Raw genomic sequence first — 22,817 nt, 5'->3', positions numbered from 1 at the left:
AGGCCACCAATCCTATTGGATTCTTATAACCTCATTTAACCTTAATAACCTCCTATAAGCCCTATCTTCAAATTCAGTCATATTAGAGGTTGGGGCTTCAATATATGAATTTTAGAGGAATCTAATTCAGTCCATTGCTCTTAAATAAGTTATTTAACTTCTTTACATCTCAATTTATCAGTAAAATGAGAGTAATAATACAGTGTGTATACTATTCATTAAGAATATTTGTTGTTCACCCAATGTGTACCAAATCCTGGGCTAGAGAATTAAAAAAGCAGAGAAAAATCCTCACTCTATAGAACTGTTGTGAATAACAAGTGAAACTGATTGTAAAATACTTAGCGCAATGTAGTGCTCAACAAACATTAATTGTTGTCGTGGCTAATTGGTACAAGACACACCTGGTTGAACTTAGGCCGTCTCCTGGCTGTAGAGGAGGTATCTCCTCTGTCATGTTATGAGTGAGAGGCTGTATACTGTTGTTAATTGGGTTCAATAAGCCTAGCCGCATGGCTTGAATATGCCCTTCTGTGTATTCTTCACTCCACCGGGAGAGTCGGGCCCAGCTCTGTGGGGAACTAGGCTGTATCAAGATAAATGGCATGATTTTCCATAACTGAGATGGATAGGAATCATAGGGCCTCATAATCGAGATGGATAGATAGACATAAACACAGCTCTAATGCATCAGATCAGGGCTATAATAAAGTTATGAACAAAGAGCTGTGGGAGTACAGAGAAAAAGAGACCAGTTCTGCTTGAGGGTGGGAAAGGCTTCTCAGAAGAGCTAGAGTTGAGCTTTTCCCTCTTAATTTTCAGGTAAAAATTTAAGGGGAGGGAGAGGTTGTTTTAAGCAGAGGGAAAAGCATAGAAAAAGATGCATGTGCATGACTGGGGAAGGACAAGGAACCCAGGGGACCTGGGGCCAAATCTGAATTCTGTCTTAGGAGATATAGAAAACAAACTGTCAGGGATTTTGAGCGGTAAAGCATCTAGCAGTTGGGTCCAACAGTTGGGAGGAAAACAGCAGGCCTCCCAGCTAGGAAGCTGTTGTAATTAAGGTGGGAGATGATGAGGGCCTAGCAGATGGCATTGGGCACATGGAAGAGACATCTGTGAAGTTGAGGTTGTGGGTCTCCGTGGCTTATCGGATGTGGCAGGTGAGAAAGTTGGAGTCAAGATGACTTGAGGATCTTTCACTTTGGCATTCAGTGGGACCATAATCTGAAGAGGAAGTACAGATGTAAGAGTAAGTTTGGGGAAAGAAAGTTCATGCTGGACATGTTGAATTTGAGTTCTCTACGTGGTTTGTGTAAGCAGTAACTTCGTGGTGAAAAGAGAAGTAACCAGACTGATTAATGATAGGGTGTTCAGCTTCAATTAGCTGCTGGTAAACTTGTTAATCCAACTTCCCCAAAAAAATCTCATCTGAAAAAGTTGAGTTTGAAAACTAATTTGAATGTCTGGCTGTGACTGCGCTGCCAACAAACTGGGAGGCTAGAGCCTGACGTGTTGCCTGTTTCTGATGGTGCATACACTGTTTCTTTATTTAGAACCTCTTACCAGTATCAATTAAACCCCAGTTAAATTTGACATTTCTTAACCTTGCATTGGATCAAATTCATTGCTACAGCAGTACCCATATGGCACAGAGACAGTTGTAGGCATCAGTTCATTGCTTATGTAGAGATACTGGCCCAGTGCCAACCAGTAATCACTGCTTTTTGTTAATAGACATGTTTGCTTTGCAGTCATTTCTATACACAGGGCTCTGGATTAATTAGATTGAAATCTGTCATCCATCTAAGAAGCCACAAGAACTCATTCTCTGTGCTTCCAAGGGAAAGAGAACAGCAGATTTTGGCAAATTTAAAAAAAAAAAATGTGTTTGCTTGTTTCCATAAGAACTTAGCAGACTATCTAAATAACCAGTGCATAAGAAATTTTTGATAATTAATAGGCAGCATAGATTGGGTTGGGGAGTTGAAGAGATGAGCCCTCAGAAGTATCAAGGTGAGATTATTCTCAGGATATGAACTAGCTGAGTTTTTAAAAAGCACATTTTGTTTTTATATTTGTTTCCCTGGAAGTTGACGGACAGATTTTGTTTGGGTGTGAAGATTTACAAAGACAATTACCGCCTGACAACCCCCCCCACCCCCCTCCCACCCCGCCAGCCATCAGGTCAAAGGTTTGTTCAAGTTGAAGAAATAGCCGAAATAGCCACCAGGTTTCTTTGCACTCAAGTGTGAGTGGGAAGAGAGGTGACCTTCCAGGTGATTTTGCAGTTGAGTCCTGCTGTAACTCTGCCTTTGGGATCCACAGCACCGATCTGCCTCAGGCTGAGATCCCTTCACCTTGAGCACCTTCTGCTACACCACTAATGAAATCCCCTTAGACATGCCTTATGCTAAATTCTTCACTGAAGTCAGTATTTCTAGACCCAGTCTCTCTAACAGATCGTGTTTATTGTTTCTTATGTGGAAGCAGACAAAGATTCAAGTAGTATCTCGGAATTTTCACCCTGTGTATATGAGTAATTTAACCCAGTGCCTCATACATGTTTGTTGAATGAATGGAAGAAGGGGATAGAAAGCATTATTCTATAATATTTCTGTGTATTTGCTTTAGAAAAGACCTCAATTTGCTATGTGCATTTGACTGCTTAATTAAAAAAATTGTGCCATCCAGTGTTTAAAAAAGTTTGATTAGCCTATTACTTAGATCATTCAGGTTGTTGAAAACATGAATCTTGCATTTCTAGAAATTTCCCATTCAAAATTTCAACTACCACTTTATATTTATTGCTAACTCATTAATTGGGTCACCATCTAGCTATAGTAGGGACTCCGAGACTGGCAGATGGAAGTTGACGGATCTTTTCTTCCTTTCCGTGGTATTTTCTTCAAACAGGTGTGTAGTGATCACACAGTAAACAATCCAAGGTCAACAGTGTCACAGAGTTCTTCTAGGGACCTCAATCTCTTTACCTACCCTAATCACCTCTTCCTAACTTCCCCAGTGAGAGAGGAGGATCTCAGTTTCTAATACTAAATGAGACCTTCCTTGTGGTGTAAAAGTTACCAGTGAAATTGGCCAGGGGAGAAAAGCAGTGATGTAGGACAGACTAGGCAGAGGCAGAACAGATAGAGACAAATTGATCAAAGACTGCACGCTGAAGATAAAGCAGAACAAAGATGACATCAGTGCTGATCCCTGAAGAGATCTCAAGGGCTGTGGACGCCTACTCTGTGTCAGGGAAGGTAAGCCAGAGCCAGGAGAGCAGGATCCATATAGTTGGGTATCTGTTGCTGTGTCTTAGTTCTAGTTAGCGGATTGTCACATACACATGGGCAGATCGCCAAGCAATACTCACACAAAGGCTGTTGGAGAAGCATCCCCTGGGGAACTTTCCGAGCTAGAGTAGCAGCAGCGTGCAGGTCTGCCACTGACCATTGCATTCCAGGGCAACACCTGGAGGTCTGGCAGGGCCAGGAGAGACTGTGTGAGATGTACCAGCTGCTTGGGCAGGGAAGCATGGGGCTGTCCTCTGACAAAATCAGTGGTGTGGAGATAATAGTGAGAGGACATGGCAGAACTTTGGCTCCAGCCCTGTCTTGCCGGCCAGCTCAGTATTCGTGGGAGAGGGAGAACCAGGCCCTCCCCTGTGGGTTCAGGAAATGGAGTTCCAGGCCTTGCAGTTGGAAATGTGTATGAGGGCAAGCTAGGGGAAGGATTCACCACATCCCTTTCTCTGATGCTAGTCTCTCCCTTGGCGTATTGTGTGTAGAGTCCAAGCCTGGGGCTGACCAGGACTGATCATCTTCAGCACTAGGCCATGAGTAGTAGCCTCCATGGAACGGCAGGAGCCGGTTTCTTTCCTAGGAGGCCAGAATGAAGGGGATCCGTCCTGAGCAATTTAACACTTACCTCTGACCAGCTGATCAAGGCCTTGTCTTCCTAAGGTACCCGCATGTTCTAGGAAGGACAAAGAGATGCAGAAATAATAGAAACCACCATTTACTGAACGGGTACTGTGTGTCAGACATCTTATTAAGTATTTCATTTCTTTATGAATAAGATCAGTAATTATAAAAAACACATGTAAAACACAGTAGCATTAAAGTTAAAGAGACTGGGACAATCAGAGATTAAACATCTGGCTCAAGATCATTCAGCTGATCAGTGACAGAGCTGGGATTTCTACCCGGGAGGGCAGATTTATATACACTACCCTATTCTGCCTCATTGACTCTAGTGATTCTGTCCCAAGACTGGAATCCGGTTGTATGTTCTAGTGGTTCTGCTTCTGGGGAGAATCCTTACAGTTAGGAAGCTCAGTGATAGATATAATATCACATTAAAAATGTGCTGGGATGCTATGTGAAATACAGAAAATACAGAAAACAAGCAAGTCTCTTATTTAACCATTTCACAAGTACTTTATGTGTGTTGGCTCTGTGCTAAACAGACTTTCCTTCTGCCTGCGTTTCCCTTTGGTAGTTATTTTTAAATTTTGACATGAATACTTAAAAATCCAAAATTAATCAACATTTTGTGAGCCTCCTGAATAGCATATGGAATTTTTAAAAAATTTACTGATGGACTTTGCCCTTCTTGTGCCCACGTAATTGTTACCTAGTATTTTCATTCTGTCATGTTTTTAACTGTCCAGTATTAGTCATTGTCTTGCCTTTTTTATTCTGTTTCAGTCTATGCTTGTTTAGAATTACTGAAATATTTGCCCATTTCTTGGCTCATCCTTGTTTCTTGCAACACACTCATTTTCCCTGGGTTTGACTTCCTTCTTATGGAAGGGCACCCTCGTTGTCTTTCACCAAAAAACTTTTTTTTCTCTTAAAGATTTTATTTATTTATTTGAGAGAGAGAGAGAGAGTACGTGTGTGTGCGTGCATGAGAGAGAGCACATGAGTGGTGGGGAGGTGGAGAGAAAGAGGGAAAAGCAGACTCCCTGCTGAACGAGGAGCCCAAGACAGGACTCAAACCCAGGACCCTGGGATCATGACTGAGCCCAAGGTGGATGCTGCTTCACTGACTAGGCCATCCAGGTGCCCCTAAAAAACTTTTTCTTAGTCTTGGTCTGAAATGCTTTCTTCAATCTTAATATTTAATGATAATTTAGCTGGATGTAAATTTTCTAAATTGTCAGTTATTTTCTCTCAATACTTATTTCCTGGTTTTATTGAGATATGATTGACATATAACACTGTGCAAGTTTAAGACATCTGAAGTGATGCTTTGATATACATATATATTGGGAAACCATTACCACAATTAAATTAGTGAATGCATTTATTGCACACATACAGGTTTTTTTGTGCATGTGGTGAGGATGTTTAAAATCTACTTTTGGGGGGCTCCTGGGTGGCTCAGTGGGTTAAAGCCTCTGCCTTCAGCTCAGGTCATGATCCCAGGGTCCTGGGATCGAGCCCCACATTGGGCTCTCTGCTCAGCCGGAGCCTGCTTCCTCCTCTCTCTCTCTCTCTGCCTGCCTCTCTGCCTACTTGTGATCTCTGTCTGTCAAATAAATAAAAAAATCTTTAAAAAAAATGTACTTTTGGGGCATCTGAGGGGCTCAGTGGGTTAAGCCTCTGCCTTCAGCTCAGGTCATGATCTCAGGGTCCTTGGGATTGAGCCCTGTGTTGGGCTCTCTGCTCAGCAGGGAGCCTGTTTCCCCCCCCCTCTCTGCCTGCTTCTCTGCCTACTTGTGATCTTTCTGTCAAATAAATAAATAAAATCTTAAAAAAAAAAACAAAAACCCAAAACCTTTCTTGGGGCACCTGGGTGGCTCAGTTGGTTAAGTATCTGCCTTTGGCTCAGGTCATGATCCCAGGGTCCTGGGATCAAGCCCTACATCAAGCTCTCAGCTCAGTGGAGAGTCTGCTTCTCCCTCTGCCTGCCATTCTCTCTGCTTGTGCTCACTTGCTCCTTCTCTCTCTCTCTATTAAATAAATCTTTAAAAAAAATGTACCTTCTTAGAACTTTCAAATATGCAGTACAATATGGCTAGCTGTAGTCACCGCGCCTTGTATTTCATCCTCATGACTTACCTCCCTCCACCGCCCCTCCACCAACCCTAGACAACTACTGCTCTGTTGTCACTATAGAGTACTTGGCATTTTTTTTCCCCTACAGTTTTATGTAAATACAGTTATCCAATACATTCTCTTTTTGTCTGGCTTTTTTAATTCAGGAAAAATAATTTTGAGATCCATCCATGTTTCTGAGTGTGTCAATAGCTTGTTAATTTTTATTGCTGAGCACTATTCCACTTCATGGTGTGATAGGTAATTTTATGTATTAACCTGGATCAGGGGATGTTCAGAATCTGGTGGAACATTATTTCTGGGTGTGTCCAGTGTGTTCCAGAGGAGATTAGCATTCTGACTGGTGGCCTCAGTAAAGTAGGATGCCCTCCCCAATGTGGACGGTGTCATCTAATCTCTTGAGGATGTGAATAGAAGAAACATATGGAGGAAGGAGGTATTTGCCTCTTTTCTTTATAGCCTTCTTGTTTGAGCTGGACACCTCATCTCATCTTCTTCTACTCTCAGATTAGGGTTTACATCATTGGCTCCTTCGGCTTTCAGGCTTTGGACTGATCTTGCAGACTGTGGTCCACCACTGTGAGAGCATTTTCTTCACAATAAATCTCTTATATTCTGTTGGTTCTGTTTCTCTGGAGAATCCAACTAAAACATATGTATACGCCACAATTTATTTTTCAGTTGCCCCGTTGATGAACATCTATGTTGTTTCCAGTTTTTGGCTGTTAAAATAAAAGTGCTGTGTCATTTGTGTACTAGTCTTTGTATGGAAATGTGATTGCATTTTCCTTTGGTAGATACCTATGAGTGGAATCTCTGAGTCATCTGCTAGATGTGTTTAATACTTTTAGAAACTGTGTAGTTGTTTTCCAAAGTGGTAGTACCACTTTCTGACCAACCAGAAGCATATGAGAGTTCTAGTCCTTCCAAATTCTCACCAGCACTTGGTATGGTCAGTCATTTTAATTTTAGACATTCTAATAGATATAGCTGTACCTTACTGGGTTTTAATTTGTATTTCCTTAATGACTAATGATAATAAATATTTCTTTCATGTGCTTATTTGCCATTATTGTTTTTTTGGTAAGATATCTGTTCAAACTTTTGGTCCATTTTTAAAATTGTGTTGTTTGTTTTCTTATTTCTTTAAAGTGTTCTTTATGTATTCTGGATACAAGTACTTTAACACATATATGCTTTGCAAATATTTTCACCATCTTTGTCTTGTGCTTTCATTCCTTTAACAGTGTGTTTTGAAAAGCTGATGTTCTTAATTTTGATGAAATCAGTTTATCGGTATATTCCTTTATGGATCATTCTTTTTATGTCCTAGCAATGAAATCTTTTGCTAACTCAAGATCACAAATATTTGTTATCTTCTAGAAATTTTATTATGGTCTTGGTTTCACGTTCAGGTCTATGATTCATTTTGAATTAACTTTTGTGTATTACCTAAGGTACGGTTTGAAATTATTTTCTTGCATAAAGATATTCAGTTAATTCCAACAACATTTATTAAAAAGACTCATTTTTCTAATTGATTGCTTTTTTCCTTTGTCAAAAATAATTTGATCCTATGTGGAACACCTTGGTTGGATCTTTTTTTTTTAAAAATATTTTATTTATTTATTTGACACAGAGAGATCATAAGTAGGCAGAGAGGCAGGCAGAGAGAGAGGGGGGAAGCAGGCTCCCTGCTGAGCAGAGAGCCCAATGGGGGACTCGATCCCAGGACCCTGAGATCATGATCTGAGCCGAAGGCAGAGGCTTAACCCACTGAGCCACCCAGGTGCCCCCCTTGGTTGGATCTTAAGGGAATTTTATGCTCAGTGAAGAAAGCTCAAAATATTATGCACTGTCTGATTACGTATATATAATATTTTTGAAATAGAAGAATTATAGAAATGGAGAAATCATTAGTGGCTCCCAGAGATTAGAAAGTAAAAGGTGGAGAGAGTGAGTGTGGCCATAAAGGGGTAGCAAGAAGGAGCCTTTGTGATGGAACAGAGCCGTCACTTGATTGTGGTGTGATTCCATGCATGGGATCAAATTGCATAGAACTATATATACTCATGCAAGTGAGATAATAAAACTAAGGATATCTAAATGAGTCCTGTGGATTGTATCAATGTCAGTTTCCTGTTTATGATACTACACTCTAGTATGCAAGTTGTTACCATTGTGGGAAGTTTGAAAGGCTCTCAGGATCTCACTGTACATTTTCTTCAACTTTCTGGAAATCTGTAACAATTTCAAAATAAAAATTTTTAAAAAATAAAGTGGCCATATGCATGTGGGCTTATTTCTGGACTCTCAGTGCTGTCCAATTGATTTCTTTGTTATCTTGGTGCCAGTGCCAGACTGTCTTATTTTATAATAAATTTTGAACTCTCTTAGTGTGAGACCTCTAATTTTAGTCTTTTTTTAAAAAAAAGCTTTATTTATTTATTTGAGAGACAGAGAGAGAAAGCACTCACAAGAGAGAGAGGGAGAAGGAGAAGCAGTCTCCCACTGAGCAGGGAGCCCCATGTGGGGTTAGATTCCAGGACCTTGGGATCGCAAACTGAGCCAAAGGCAGACACTTAGTGCCCCATCTAATTTTATTCTTTATTTTCCAGAATTGTCTGTTATTATATTTCCTTTGCATTTCCATGTAAATTTTAGAATTAGCTTTTTAGTTTCTACAAAAAAAATCTTGCTGGAGTTCATTGAGTTTGTACTGAATCTCTAGATTGATTTTGGGGAAAATTTACATTTTAACAATATTCAGTTATATGACTCCTGAACATCACATCACATCTCCATTTATTTAGATCTTCTTCAATTACTCTAAGCAGTGTTCTAAAGTTTTCAGTATACAGCTTTACATATCTTTTTCAGGTTTAGTCCTATTTAATTTTTTAAGTATTAAAATTATATTACTTTAAAAATATTAATTTTTAATAGTTCATCATAGTAGAAATACAATTAATTTTTTAGATTGATCTTATATCCTATAACCTTACAAAATTCTTTTAATGGCTTTTTATTTATTTTTTGTGTTTTTACTTATTGGAGAGAGTAAGAGAGAGAGCATGCATGCGAGTGGGGGTTGGGGCAGAGGGAGAGAATCCCCAAGTAGACCCCCCATTGAGCGTGGAGCCCAACATGGGGCTCGAATCCATGACCCATGAGATTACAACCTGAGTTGAAACTAAGAGTTGGATGCCCAAATGACTGAGCCACCTAGGCACCCCAGTTTTAATGGCTTTTTAAATAGTGCTTTGGATTTTCTACATAATCGTGTTCTCCAAGAGTAGAGACAGTTTTACTTTTTCCTTTCCAATCTCAATGTCTTTTTTCTTCCCCTACTGAACTTATAACCTTCAGTACTATTTTGAACAGAAGTGGAGAGAAAGGACATCTCTGCTTTGTTCCTGATCTTAGGAGGAAAACATTTGGTGTTTCACTATTAAGTATGAGGTACATTACTTTTTCATAGATGCCTTTTATTAGGTTGAGGAAGTCCCTTCTTTTCCTAATTTATTGGGTGTTAAAAACAAATCAGAAATGACTGTTGAATTTTGTTAAATGCATTTTCTGCCTCTTATTTAGATGACTCTGTTTTTTTCTTTAGTCTGTTGATATGGTGAAGTATATTGATTGATTTTCCCATATTAAACCACCCTTGTATGCCTGGGATAAATCCCATTGGTCACAACATATTATCCTTTAAATATATGGTTAGATTGGCTTTTCTAAAATTTTGTTAAGGATTGCAGCTGTGTTCATGAGGAGATGAGTAGCTTTGTTTTTGTTTGTTTGTTTTTTCCTTTGTCTGATTTTGTTACCAGGATAATGCTGATAAAATGAGCTAGGAAGTAGTGTCTTCAGTTTTCTGGATGAGGATGTATAGAATTGGCTTGTTTTCCCCCTTAAATGCTTGCTATAACTTACCAGTGAAGTCTTCTGGGCCTGGAGTTTTCATTGTAAGAAGGTTTTAACCACAAATTAAATTTCTTCAACAGATATAGGGCTGTTCCTATTTTCTATTTTTTTCTTGAATGAACTTTGGTAGTCTGTATCTCTTAAGAAATATGTCCATTTTATCTAAGTTGTCAATTTTATTGGCATGAAAAAGGAATACTTAAAAGTTGCAATTTTTGTTTATTTTTTTAAGCAGTTGATTTAGTACTTATAGTGTACATCTTCAACTTATCATCGTCTCTCTTAGTGATATTGTACTAAGCATGTAATGACATAAGAACCTTACAGCGGTAGACTTCCATTTCTTCCCTCCCAGACATTGTGCTTTTGTTGTCATAATTTTACTTCCACATGGAGGGGTTAACTCTTGCTTAATGCTCCAACTTTTTTTTTTTCTCTTCAACATCTCATTTTTTCTTACGCACATGAAATTCTCTTCTTTTTTTTCCCCTTTTCTCTTCTTTTTTTAAGTTGGAATCGATATTTAAAATTTAATCCAGCAATTCTGTAAAATTATGATCGCCCCAACTACAGGTATAAGAGGATCAAGGGATGCACTTGGTGAGTCCCGGAAGGGCTAGGAGTAGGTCTTCTTTAGAATGGAAGATGAGGTAGTTGGGTTCTTTTTTTCCATGCTGAGACCTTAGCTACCAGATACCAGTTCTTCATCTGTACCTTTTTGCTGTCGCTGTGAATCCCTTTAAAATGGCAGGACCTGAGGAATGACGTCAATGTACCAGCTCCCAGTGATAGCTCTGTATAAGGTAGTGAGTGTGAGAAGGTAAAATGGGGTAGAAGGGGAGCACAGAGGTAGGGTTTGGCCTTGGTGTGATGTAGTCGTAGAGATAGTATGGTTAAGGAATACCTACTGAGGGCAGGTAGTCAATCTTTCTTTAAATTTGTTTAAATGACTCCTCCTTACGACATCATAAGCTCACTGAAATGGTCAAAACATAGTTTGTGTTGGTGTTCATAATGAGAACAGCAGCTTTTGTCTATTCTTTTGGAATTTGTGCTTTATCTACTATTTTCTTGCGGTTTGGTTGCCATAAAACTAAAGAAAAGTCTTCAGTAGATTTTACTGATGTGAAGAAATGTGTATCCCTCCCTCCAAGTAAGTGGTGTGTGTGTGTATGTGCGCGTGCGCGTGCATGTGCACATGAAGTTGCCTCCTCTTATTGTCCTAGAAGCATTGTGTTTTGCATACCAGATGGGGCAACTGGGCTGATTGTGTATTTGGATACTTGTGTCTGAAAGCTACAAGCCAGAACTAAAATGAGCAACAGTTGTGGTTGCTGTGACAGGAGCAAGGTTTATGGCTGCACAGCTAGGAGAAAACTTAGAGATACAGCCTCTGCTTGTTGGGAAACTGTGTTCATGTCTGCACAGAGTATTTTTGTGAGGTGCTCCCTATAAAGAACAGCGTCTCCTATCAACATTTAAGACTGAATATTTCTCAAATACAGTGTGACTTGCTGCTTGTCTCATTAAAGGCTGGAGGCCCTAAGGTTCCTATAGAATGAATGTATGTTCGTGGCCTGCCCTGGTGATATATGTATAAATTACTATGCTCCAAGCTCATTTTCTGGCCTGTTGTTGTCCTGTAGAGGTTTTTAGTTTCCACCACAAATAAAGGATCGATGGCTTAGACAGTGTGCAGTGTTGCTGAGAACGAGAACCATGTCCTGGAATCTGTGGTTGGCCAACGGTGTCCAATGTATGCAAATATGTTCTAAGAGGTTCCCACCATGACACTGGATATAAAAATATTTCTGTAATGACAAGGTTTTATGACCATTTCAGACACCACTTAAAGACCACGAGGGAATTTGGCTTTAATGGGACTGAATGTGTGTGACTAATGTGCTCAGACACTGTGGCCAAGAACTCAGGTGTTTAGAGCATAAGAGTAACTAGCTTAAGACCATATATATTTAATCTTCAACTGTTCCAGTTAATCCTGCTCTAACTTCTGGCTAGTTAACTGCTCATGAATACACAGGGTTGGTAACCAGATTGTTCAGTATGACAGGAACAGCACAAGCCCATCAGCAGGTCTGGGAGAAATGATGTGACAAGTGTGTGTGTGTGTGTGTGTGTGTGTGTGTGTGTGTGTGTATGCATGTAAGTATATATGGAGGTGGGTAGGGGTGGGAGGAAGAGATGCCAGGGGATTTAAAAATTTTGAGGATTTTCTGTGGCTACCAATAGCATAGCCTTTCTTTATGTATGAACACAAGATTATGATTCAACCAAAAAAAAAAAAAAAAGAGCTTTTTAAAGTGAATACAGGAAACACTATAGAGTTTCTTGCTCAGAGCAGTGGAGCAAGATAAGCAGCTGAGATATCAGAGCCCAGAGATCTGTAGTGCATGGGAGACCTTGAAGAGGGTGTGGGCTGGTTCAGCAGCCATCTGAGGCCAATGCTGACCTGAAGTGGGTCTAGACAGTGACACAGGGGCAAGAGTAACTGGAGAAGTCAGTAAAGCCCCAAGAGGCAGATATGACCAGTAGAAATGTGGCCAATGTGGTGTTCCTTAAAACTAGAAGCTGGTTTAGTATCAGAGGGCCAATTTAAAAAATCACCTGTTACATGACTCTCCCTTGACCATCTTCCCAGTGACTGGTGGTGTCACGCAGTTCTTTCCTCTATCTTGTTTTCATCTCAGTTCTGAGATATAGAATGCTGAGAATTCAGCCATCAGCAGTAGAATTCCAGCCAGGAAACAGTGCTTAGTGGGCTTGGAGACCTAAGGCAAAGGCAGATGACCAAAGAGAAAGGTTCTCTTTGAACAAATATGCAACCTTGTTTCCAAGGAATCTCCCTCTCTCAACCTCCATGGTTGGCTGCGGTCACCTTTATGTCTTCCCCAAACCTCTACCTCAACCCTGCCCTGTTTCCATCAATTGTTGACACATATTTGTGGAGGAAATAGGAGCCATGAGATAGAAACTCCCATAATTTCCTTGTTTTTGTTTTTGTTTCTTCCTAACTCCATCTGTTCTCATCTTCCCTCTTGACTTGGGCTGGAAAAACTAAGGTTGCCCGATCCCACGTTCTCTTGATCTGCTCCCTTCGGTCCTCAAACTACCAACATCTACTCTCCTGAAACTGGCTGGCCACAGTCACCACTCACCGTATAGTTGCAAAAGCCAATGGCTGCTGTTTAGATCTCTTGTTCTGTAACATTTCACACGATTGATCATGTTCTCATTTCCAAATGTCACTTTTGCATTGGATTTCGTGGAACTGTTTTCTTCTGATTTACCTACCTCTTACTTTTGATTAAGTCTTTTTTCCTTTTTTTCTTCCTTTGACTGCTTTTAAGTATCAGTATATTCAGCAATTTATTAATTACAAGGGAGAAAATCATTTCAGTGGAGAGGCCTAGCAGGTAACTTAATTAAGTGATCAAAGGGAACATCAGTAATGAGACAAATCAAGATTTTGTGCCCCTTGATAGGATGCAATGAGAAGAACACAGCATCACTTCTGTGATATTCCTGTCAAAGATGCATAACCTGTTTCATGAGAAACATCAGAAAAATCTAAATTGTGGGTTGTTTACTAAATAACTGGCCTATAGTCTTCAAAAATGTTGAGGTCATAGCGGAAAGACTGAACAGCTTTTGCAGACTGAAAGAGATAGGTGAGACATGACAGTTAAATGCCCTGCATGATTCTGAAGTTTGTCCATCTGATGTATAAGACATTATGAGAGCAGTTGGTGGAACTTGAAGGGGATTCTGAGGATTAGATATTAGTGATGTATTAGTGTCCTGATTTTTGTGGTTATTCAAGGGAATGTGTTTGTTGGAAACAAACAGGAAAGTTTTCTGGGTTGTTGGAGCATCAGGCCCTCAACTTACTCTAAAGTCATTCATGGAAAAAGCTCTTTATATTTGCAACTTTTCTATCAGTTTCTGGGTTTTTTCTCCAAATTAAATGTAATTATATAAAAAGTATAACCTGTGGTTTGAATCAGGGCATCTAGATCTAGGAACAGAGAAAAGGTTGATGAGCAGTGTGGGGCATGTAGGATGGGGCAAGGCTGCTTAGTATATGTGCTGCCGAAGCGAGCACGGGGCAAGGCTGCTTAAATGGGCTGGAGTCTTAGTGAGATTCCAGGTTGTTGAGTTGTAATAATTACACACTGAGAAAAATGCAGAAAGCATCATAGTGACTCTACATCCAACCATTGAGAATCAACAGAAAATCAAAGAGAAGGAAAGAAATAAATCCGTATAAAGCAAGATCACATGAGAAAGCCAGAAATGAGACTTTACTTTTCACTGTCAATGACTAGAAATAGACATCTCTATCTCTATCTCCTCTCTGTCTCTATCCCTGTCTCTCTGTGTCTGTCTGTTTATTTCTTCTCGCCCAACTTTTTATTATTTTCTAAAATCTGATGTTAAAAATCCTCTTTAGTCTGTATGTAAAACCATATTCTTGAACTGTGAACATTTGGCTTCATCCAATTACAACTTGGGTATCTAAAAGGGTACTTTATCTTTTGGATTTTAGTGGGTTATGAGTTACTTAAACATGTTTCCTAAGGGGAGTCTGTCCAGCAGAGCAAGTTTTTTAAAATGCTGTCCCCCAGGGACTGTGACTGCTCCTGTTCTTGTCAGTCAGACAGGACTTACCTTTGTCTTACAGAGAATGCGCCTGTAGTCTCCTTGCTTTGTGAAGACAACTTTTTCCTTAGAGAGTGCAGCCTTCTTGTATCATTTGTGGCCTTAGGTCATGTTGGCTTATTTCTGCTGAATGGGTGTCTGCACACACACATTTATATGTATCTGGTTATCATGTATTGATGTATTTATTTAAATTTCACACTGACAAATAGTCATAGTAAAAAAAAAAAAATAAAAGCAATAGAAAAAAACAAAACAACCAAATCATCTGATATCCCATCCTGAGAAAACTATTGTAGTACTTTGTTGTGCATTCTTGGAGACTTTTTTCCTGTGCAAATATGTACATATATATTTGTGTATATATGTAGGCTTATGTGTTAACAAAATAAGATCATACCAGAGTTCTGCTCTGTAACCTACCTTTTTTCCACTTAATAATATTTTGTGGTTATCCTAGTATTTCATTGTGCAGCATTCCACACCATTAAATGCTTACAGTATTTTCAGTTTTTGCTATTATAAACTTTAGGCCAATAGATATCCTCATGCATATATACTTGTGCATTTAATTATTTTCTTTGGATAAATTCCTAGAAGTGGATTTTCTGAGTCAGTGGTATTGGGATGTTTTCAATATATATTGCCAGACAGCACTCCAGAAAAGTTGTATCAGTGTACGTGCCTGCCAGCAATCTTAAGACAATTTTTTTGAGAAGTAATTTGTACAGAGTAAAGTGCACAAACCTGAGGTATATTGCCCAGTAAATTTTTGCAAATGTATATATTTGTGTTAACCACCATTCAGATCAAAGATACAGAACACTTCTATCACCCCAGAAAGTTCCCCCTTGAGGTAATCACTCTTCTGAGTTTTGCTATCATAGATTAGCTTTGTTCTTGAACTTCATATAAATGGAATCATAAAATATATACTTTTGTGTGTCTGGATTCTTTTGCTTAGCATAATATTTTGGGGATTCATTTCTATATGATAAAGATTAATTTCTAAATTAGATACAGTAAGAGGTTATCAATAATAACCAATAATAAAATAGACAATTACAATAATATACTGTAGTGAAAGTTATGTGAATGTGGTCTCTCCCCCCACAAAATATTTTATTATACTGTGTTTACCCTTCTTGTGATGATCTGAGATGATAAAATGCCTACAAGATGAAGTGAGGTGAATGACATAAGCATTGTGACTTGCTGTTAGGCTACTTGACCTTCTGATGGTACATAAGAAGGAGCATCTCCTGGGGCACATGGGTGGCTCAGTGGGTTAAGCCTCTGCCTTCGGCTCGTGTCATGATCCCAGGGTCCTGGGATTGAGCCCTGCATCGGGCTCTCCGCTCAGCGGGGACCCTGCTTCCTCCTCTCTCTCTGCCTGCCTCTCTGCCTGCTTGTGGTCTCTGCCTGTCAAATAAATAAGTAAAATTTAAAAAAAAAAAAAAAAAGAAGGAGCATCTCCTGCTTCCAGACCACAGTTTACCGAGGATAACTGGAACTGTACAAAGTAAAAACCGAGGATAAGGAGGACTATTGCATCCCCTAACACCCTCCCCCGGTTTTAAAATTCTAGGGTAGTATTTCATTATATTAATGTGTTGCAGACATTTTTCGTCCATTCTCCTGCTGAGGGATACTGTGTGTAGTTTCAAATTTGAGGCTGTTATGAATAAAGTTGCTGTGAACATGTTTTACATATCTTTTTGTGAATATATTCGTTCATTTCTGTGGGGTATAAAATAGTGGAATTGCTGGGCCATCGGGTAGATATCTATTTAGCTTTATTGGATACTGCTAGTTTTCTGTAGTTATTGAAGCAATTTACACTCTCGTTAGCAATGTATTAAACGTTCCAGTTTCTCTATGTCCTCCTCAACACCTGAACGTACTTCACTATTAAATATATGATGGGAAACATTTATCTCCTCTCTATCTTGGTTTATATGCTTAATCCAGCTCTTACTAAACTCATTCATTCCTTAATTCTTATGTTTCATTAATAAATATTTATGAAGCAATTTTTATGTGCCTGGTACTGTATTAAGCCTCGTGGATACAAAGATGAGTAAGAATAAGCTCTTAAGAAACTTCCAGCCTCACAGAAAAAACATAGAGAAGCACCTAATTAAAGTGTATGCTGAATGCCGCAGCATGAGCATGGACTTGCACAGAAGCATGTGGTCATGCAGAGCAAGAATAACAAACGTTAAGGAGTGAGAGGGAAGGGACGGCAGATGAGAGCCTTGAGGTTCCAGAAAAGAAGGGATAATGATAGGCAACATGATCGAACCCATGTTATTCTAGATACCATGCCAAGTGCTTTACATGTCTTATCCTAGTTAGTCTTCCATGTAGGTTAGCTACTTAATATGCTCATTTTACAGTTGAGTCAGCCGAGGCACGGAGAAGTGAAGCAACGTGTCCACAGCCACAGAGCTACCAAGTGAGGAAGCTGGGATTTGAACCCAGGAAGTCCGACTCTAGAGCAAACACTGGACCCCTACCTAGATGATGCGTAGTGGGAAGGGTCTTGGGAAGGCATTCTAGGCAGTGAAAGCAGCTGTACACAGGCAGCAAGAGAAGATACAGTCTGGCAAGTTCGAGAGACCTCCAGCAAGAGGCCGGAGGGAGCATGGCAATGGAAGCAAGAAGAGATGGCGATGAAAGCCAGATCTGGAGAGAAGAAGCTAGCATTTGTTTGATGGCTTTTCACTGGGAGTTGTCTGTCCCTCTGCCCCATCACCAAACTCCAAACAATATTTAAAATGTTTCATCATGTCATTGAATGAGCCATTTGGGCACACTTGCCAAATAACTGAACATTACAGTTTCCTCGAATGGAGTGGAAAGAATTACTTGAAAGTGTGCGAGCAGAGCCTGGTTTCATATGCCGGCTCCCGGCAGTGCCTGCATGCCCGGTGCATTCTGTTTAATGCACCCATCTGCTGGCGAGGCGGCAGCTTTCAGAGGAGCTAAGGACGGTGTTCCTGAACCCTCTGAAAGGGTCCAGTCGTAAAAGGATAAAATCCAGGCAGTGCTCCGACGTGTAGTGCAATGGGCGACGCCAGATTTTGCTAAAATAGGATTAAGTCAAAAAATGCACACTGTGAAGCATTTGTCTGGTTAAATAATTTAACAGGTCTTGCATTCCTGCTTCAGTCAGTTTGAACAGAAATGCTTCTCTTGGGGCCTCTCCTTGCGAACATCATCAGACTAATCGTGTGCAAGCTTGCCTGGTGCCAGTTGGACTGGGGCGGGGGGTGCGGGTGGGTGCCTGGTGGTCCTGGTGATGATGGGAAAGGAGGCAACGCAAAGTATACCTTTGGGGAAAATGCAAACTTTTCTTGCCTGCGGAGTGTGTGTGTTAGTATTCAGAGACTGTTGGCCCATTGTTTGCGACTCCAGCTTTCTCAGCAGAATGCGTGGCAGATGGCTTACATTTGCATTAGCCTTCTGGAGAAGGAATTCGCTACCAACAACATAAGCTGCAGCTTTTCTTTTCAGAATTTACAACAAATTGGCCAGAATGACAATTTAAAAAAAAAACATTAGCATCACTATTTCCACATTCCCTTTCTGAATAGGGTAAATGATTCCCTCTCCAACTGTGTCATTTGCACTTTTTTCCCCCCAAATGTTTATTAAAATGATTTAGGTATTTCATTATGCAAAATGACTTTTATAAAAAGACCTTTCTTTTTGCCCCACAGTCACATATAATTTCTTTTGTCACTTGTTATAGAGTGGAGTTATGTGAAGCTAGGACATATTATTTGTTCTAGTCTGTATTGGATAATTTATTACATTAAGAAACCAATAATTTTCAAATATAATCAGATTTAAGTTTTTAATAAGATTCATCTTCCCATTCACACTTGCTTAATTTAAGGATATTAAATCTGCTCAGGAACGAGCTGCCTCTCAAAGCCTTGTGTGCCCATTAAGGGGCTTTATTCCTGATGTGTTAATAGGATTTAATTACATTACCGTCTTCATGCGGAGCCACAGTGCAATAGTTAACTGTGATAAGCCAAGCAAACAACAGCCTGAAAAGGAAGTGGTGTATAGTAGTTGGTTTATCGGCTTAGAAAATCAAGACGATTATTATTTTAAAATTGATGGTTGCATGCATTTGCATCATGTTTGGTTCAAATGCTGGAAAGAACAAACTTTCTCTTTTCCTTTAAAAAGAAAATCACTTAAAAGGCCACCCACATAAAAGGTGAACAATAAACACTTAACAGAAACTACTTAATTGCCATTTATCTTTTGAATTGCAATGAGATTTTTACTATCGACTATAAAGAGATTTGTTTCAACAATTTACCCTGCTATTCTTTTGTCTTTTTGACTATCACATCCGTGATTTGGGGTTCAGAATAATAGCTGTGTTCATTGTTAAAAAGTAATGATTTTCAAATTGCTCTTTTATCCTGTCTTAAGCTTTTTTTTTTTTTTTCCTGCTCCTGCCCTTACCCGCTGCACCACTTCCTGGGTCCCCCAGTTAATGACAGATAGCAGAGCTTTGGGATTCTGTGGCCTGACAAGAGAAGGCATCTGGATACATCCTTCAGTAAATCTTGTCAATTTCCCCATCAAGATCATTTGCATTGATTGGAAGTGTTGACTTCTGTGAATTTCCGTTTCATGTGAACTTGACAGAACTCAGTACTTTTGCTCGTCACAGATGCCTGTGAAATAGAAGAATGATTTTTAGAGCATTCCAATGACTTAAAAAAAAAAAAAAAAAGAAAGAAAAAGGAAAAGAACCCAGCAATATGTTATCTGGTTGAACTTTTCACTTCCAAAGTGATTGACAACTTCTGCACATTTTCATGAGACATCACAGACCTGGCAAACAAAATTTGAGATGGTATACAGTCTTGTTTTACCCTGTTAAAAGTTGTTATGGAGGTAGGGGAAAAAAAAAGTATGAAAAGGCACCGGAGATAATTTTTTTACAACAGTAACTTTCTACCTTGGTCTGTCAGGAACATGTTTCTGATGCCACTTTTTCCTTGAGCTATGTTAGTGGGAGGTGGAGAGAATGGGTTGAGAGGTGTGCCCACACATTGTTCTGGTTCTCTCGGAGCTATCCGCTTTCATCTCTTCTATGTATTGGGATTTTGTATACATTTTTAAAGCAGCTCCACTTTTCAAAAAAAAGTTTGAAAATCGAAGAACTCTACTTTCTGTTCATCCCTCAGCCCATTTATTTAACATTCCTTCGGTTGTCAATTACTGCATGTTCCTACCGTGTTCCTCAGACATTGTGGTCCACAGTGGAAATACAAAAGGGAGTGAGAAATCTCCTTATCTTAAAACTTATGTAACTACATTATAGCCAAACTGGAAGCCTAGCAGATATGAATGCAGAGTATTCTAATATTCCTAGCTAAGTGAAGTATAGTTTCTGCCATTCTAGCAGATCTTAATAGTTCTCAGTAAAATATTCATGTGCTTTATTTACATCATTAATTATAAACACAGTTAACATTTTCTCAGAGTTCACACTTAGTGAATCTAATTTGAATGAATCCATAAGAGGACAATGATAGCTGTCCACACTCACATAGCTTTCAGAGACTATAAACAAATACTGCGTCAAAAGACTCTCTGTGACTTGGTGGTTGCCGAAAGGCAACCAAAGAGAAGATTGTGTTATGCTAAGTTTGCAAAGTTAGAGACAGACCACATAGAACAAAGGGCATATGGGATATGAAGCTAGCGTATAGGTTCGGCGGGGAGCAGTGCCTTTTTCCTACCCCGTGTGCCTCCATGTTGAGCACAGCCTGACGATTATTCACTCCTCTGGATCTATTTGCTTGATCAGCCTCCAGTATTTTGCCCCCAGCTTTCAATCATTCTTTTCTTTCTTCTGTTCATCTTCATCTCCCTGGAGCTTCCCTTTAGTGTTGTTATTCCGTCACTCCTGTAACATTGAAGTAGCATCTCTTCCAGAGTTTCTCAGAGCTGGAGCATATGTGTGTGTGCATGTACACACACACGTGTGCACAAGGTAAGGAGGTAATGAGAGGCCAAGTCATGTGGCTGGTGAAAAGCGGTTCCGGGTGGTTGAAGTGCAGGGACAGTAGGGGGAGGACTGGGAGGGAGGATAGCCAGGGGCTAGCACGGGTGGTGGAGAGCAGCTGAACTGCCCGGCAGGCAGAAGAGAATTCTGGATTCACAGTACGGAAATAGGACATACAGCTGTACCTTGATTTTTAGAATAGGCATAGTTCTGGAAAGTAGAGTGAACCTCTAAGTCTCTTTAAATCATTTTTTATTAAAAATATTAGAGTCATTTCTTTGGAGAGAAATGTGGTCTTAATGTATTAAAAAATGATACTTAAAACTCTATTGATGTCTGCTTGTCCTTTTCTTCTTCAAGGCCCAGTTCTCTGTGAATCTCCAGATTTCCCTGGTGTTTTTGTTTCCTTTGAAGTTTTGTGGGGCTAATCAGATGCCATCTTTGTTATCTGTTTTTTAAAATACGATTTAAGAATATTTAAAATACAAAAATTATCCCAAACCTGTAAATTAGACTATGAGGATAACCACGTATCCATTCTTGATTTATTTTCTTTTCAGGGAGAGTGTACTGTTATCTACTATTAAGGGCTTGAACTAGGTGAAGTTTTATGTTGACTTGTAGGTTTGTATCTAAACGATTTGTTGGAAATTATTTTGGGTAGGCAGATAAGTTAATCATAAAGGTTTGGTTTAGTGCCTCATAGGACACTAATCAGTTCTGTACCTGATTTAACAAACTTATTTTAACAATCCTTTATTAAGTTTCCTATAACTGCCCAGCTCCACAAGCGCTCTTTAAGTCCATTCACCTTCTTACAGCTTTCCTCATTAGCTTATGAGTTCTAGAAATCCTTTTACATGGATTCATTCTATTTTGTATGAGAGTCATGTCTGGCTTTTTGGCAGAATAGTATACTTTGATAATATAATCATAAATACTTTGTTGGCTTTGTTGACTCGTATACCGTCAGTGCCGTCAGAGCTGGTCTATGAGTCATACGCTATGATAGCTTTGATTCATTTTGATCTAAAATCATAACACTATGGCCGGATCATCGTCTTTGGTTAGTAGATATTTTTGTAGAGTACTCGTTTATTTTTTACCTCCCAAAACCAGACCTTTCAAAAGGATAGGAATTTGTTATCACTGAGGATATGTGGGAAAATAAGCAGTGATACAGGATCTGAGGGAAGTTATAAAATAGGACATTGTTAAATGCTTTCTTTAAAGGTGGCATTTGGGAATACATCTATAGCTTTCTAGACAACTGCTCAGGGCTTAGTTCAATTCAGCTACCTTTTATTGAGCATTTACCCTGTACCAGGCACTGTGAATGGGCCTGGGGATATAAAGATGAATGGGTTGTAGTTGTGGGCTTCAGGTATTTATAGCAGAATGTGATATGAACAGCACTGTGTGTGTGTGTGTGTGTATGTATGTATGTATGTATCTATCTATCTATCTCTCTATATATCTATCTCCAGATTCCATTACAGAGGAGAGAATTAGTTCCATCTCTAGGTATTAGGGAGTGACATCTGGTCATCTTACAGGGATAAATTGGTGTTCCTCAGCTGACAAGTTTGGGGGGAAACAAATGTCCAAGTACAGTATTAAGGAGCTAGGCATATTTGGGGAGTTGTCTGTGGTTTGGCATTACTGGAGCGTAGAGTTTAAGGTGGAGAGGAGAAGTAAGAAGGGTGAGCTAAGAAGGACTCAGCCCTTCAAGGACCTAGGGAGGATTGCCTTCTATTGTTGCTGTAACAAATGGCCACAAATTTAGTAGCCAAAAGCAACAAATGTATTCTCTTTCGGTCTGGGGGTAAGAAGTCTAGAATGGGTTGGCAGGCTAGTGCTTTCCCTCTGGAGGCTCCAAGAAAGAAGAATCTGTGTCCTTGCCTTTTCCAGCTTCTAGAAGCTGCCTGCACTCCTTGTCTTGTGTGCTGCCCTCAACCCCCATCATTCCAGTGCCTGGTCCCCTTCGTTACCTTCTCTGATTCTGAGTCTCCTGCTTCCCTCTCCTAACAACCCTTGTGATGACCTTGGGCCTACCTGGATGATTCAGGGTAATCATCTCCCCATCTCAAGAT

Source organism: Martes martes, assembly GCF_963455335.1.
Source record: "Martes martes genome assembly, chromosome: 4".
Classification (NCBI taxonomy): Eukaryota; Metazoa; Chordata; class Mammalia; order Carnivora; family Mustelidae; genus Martes; species Martes martes.
Note: the sequence above shows the minus strand (reverse complement) of the source record.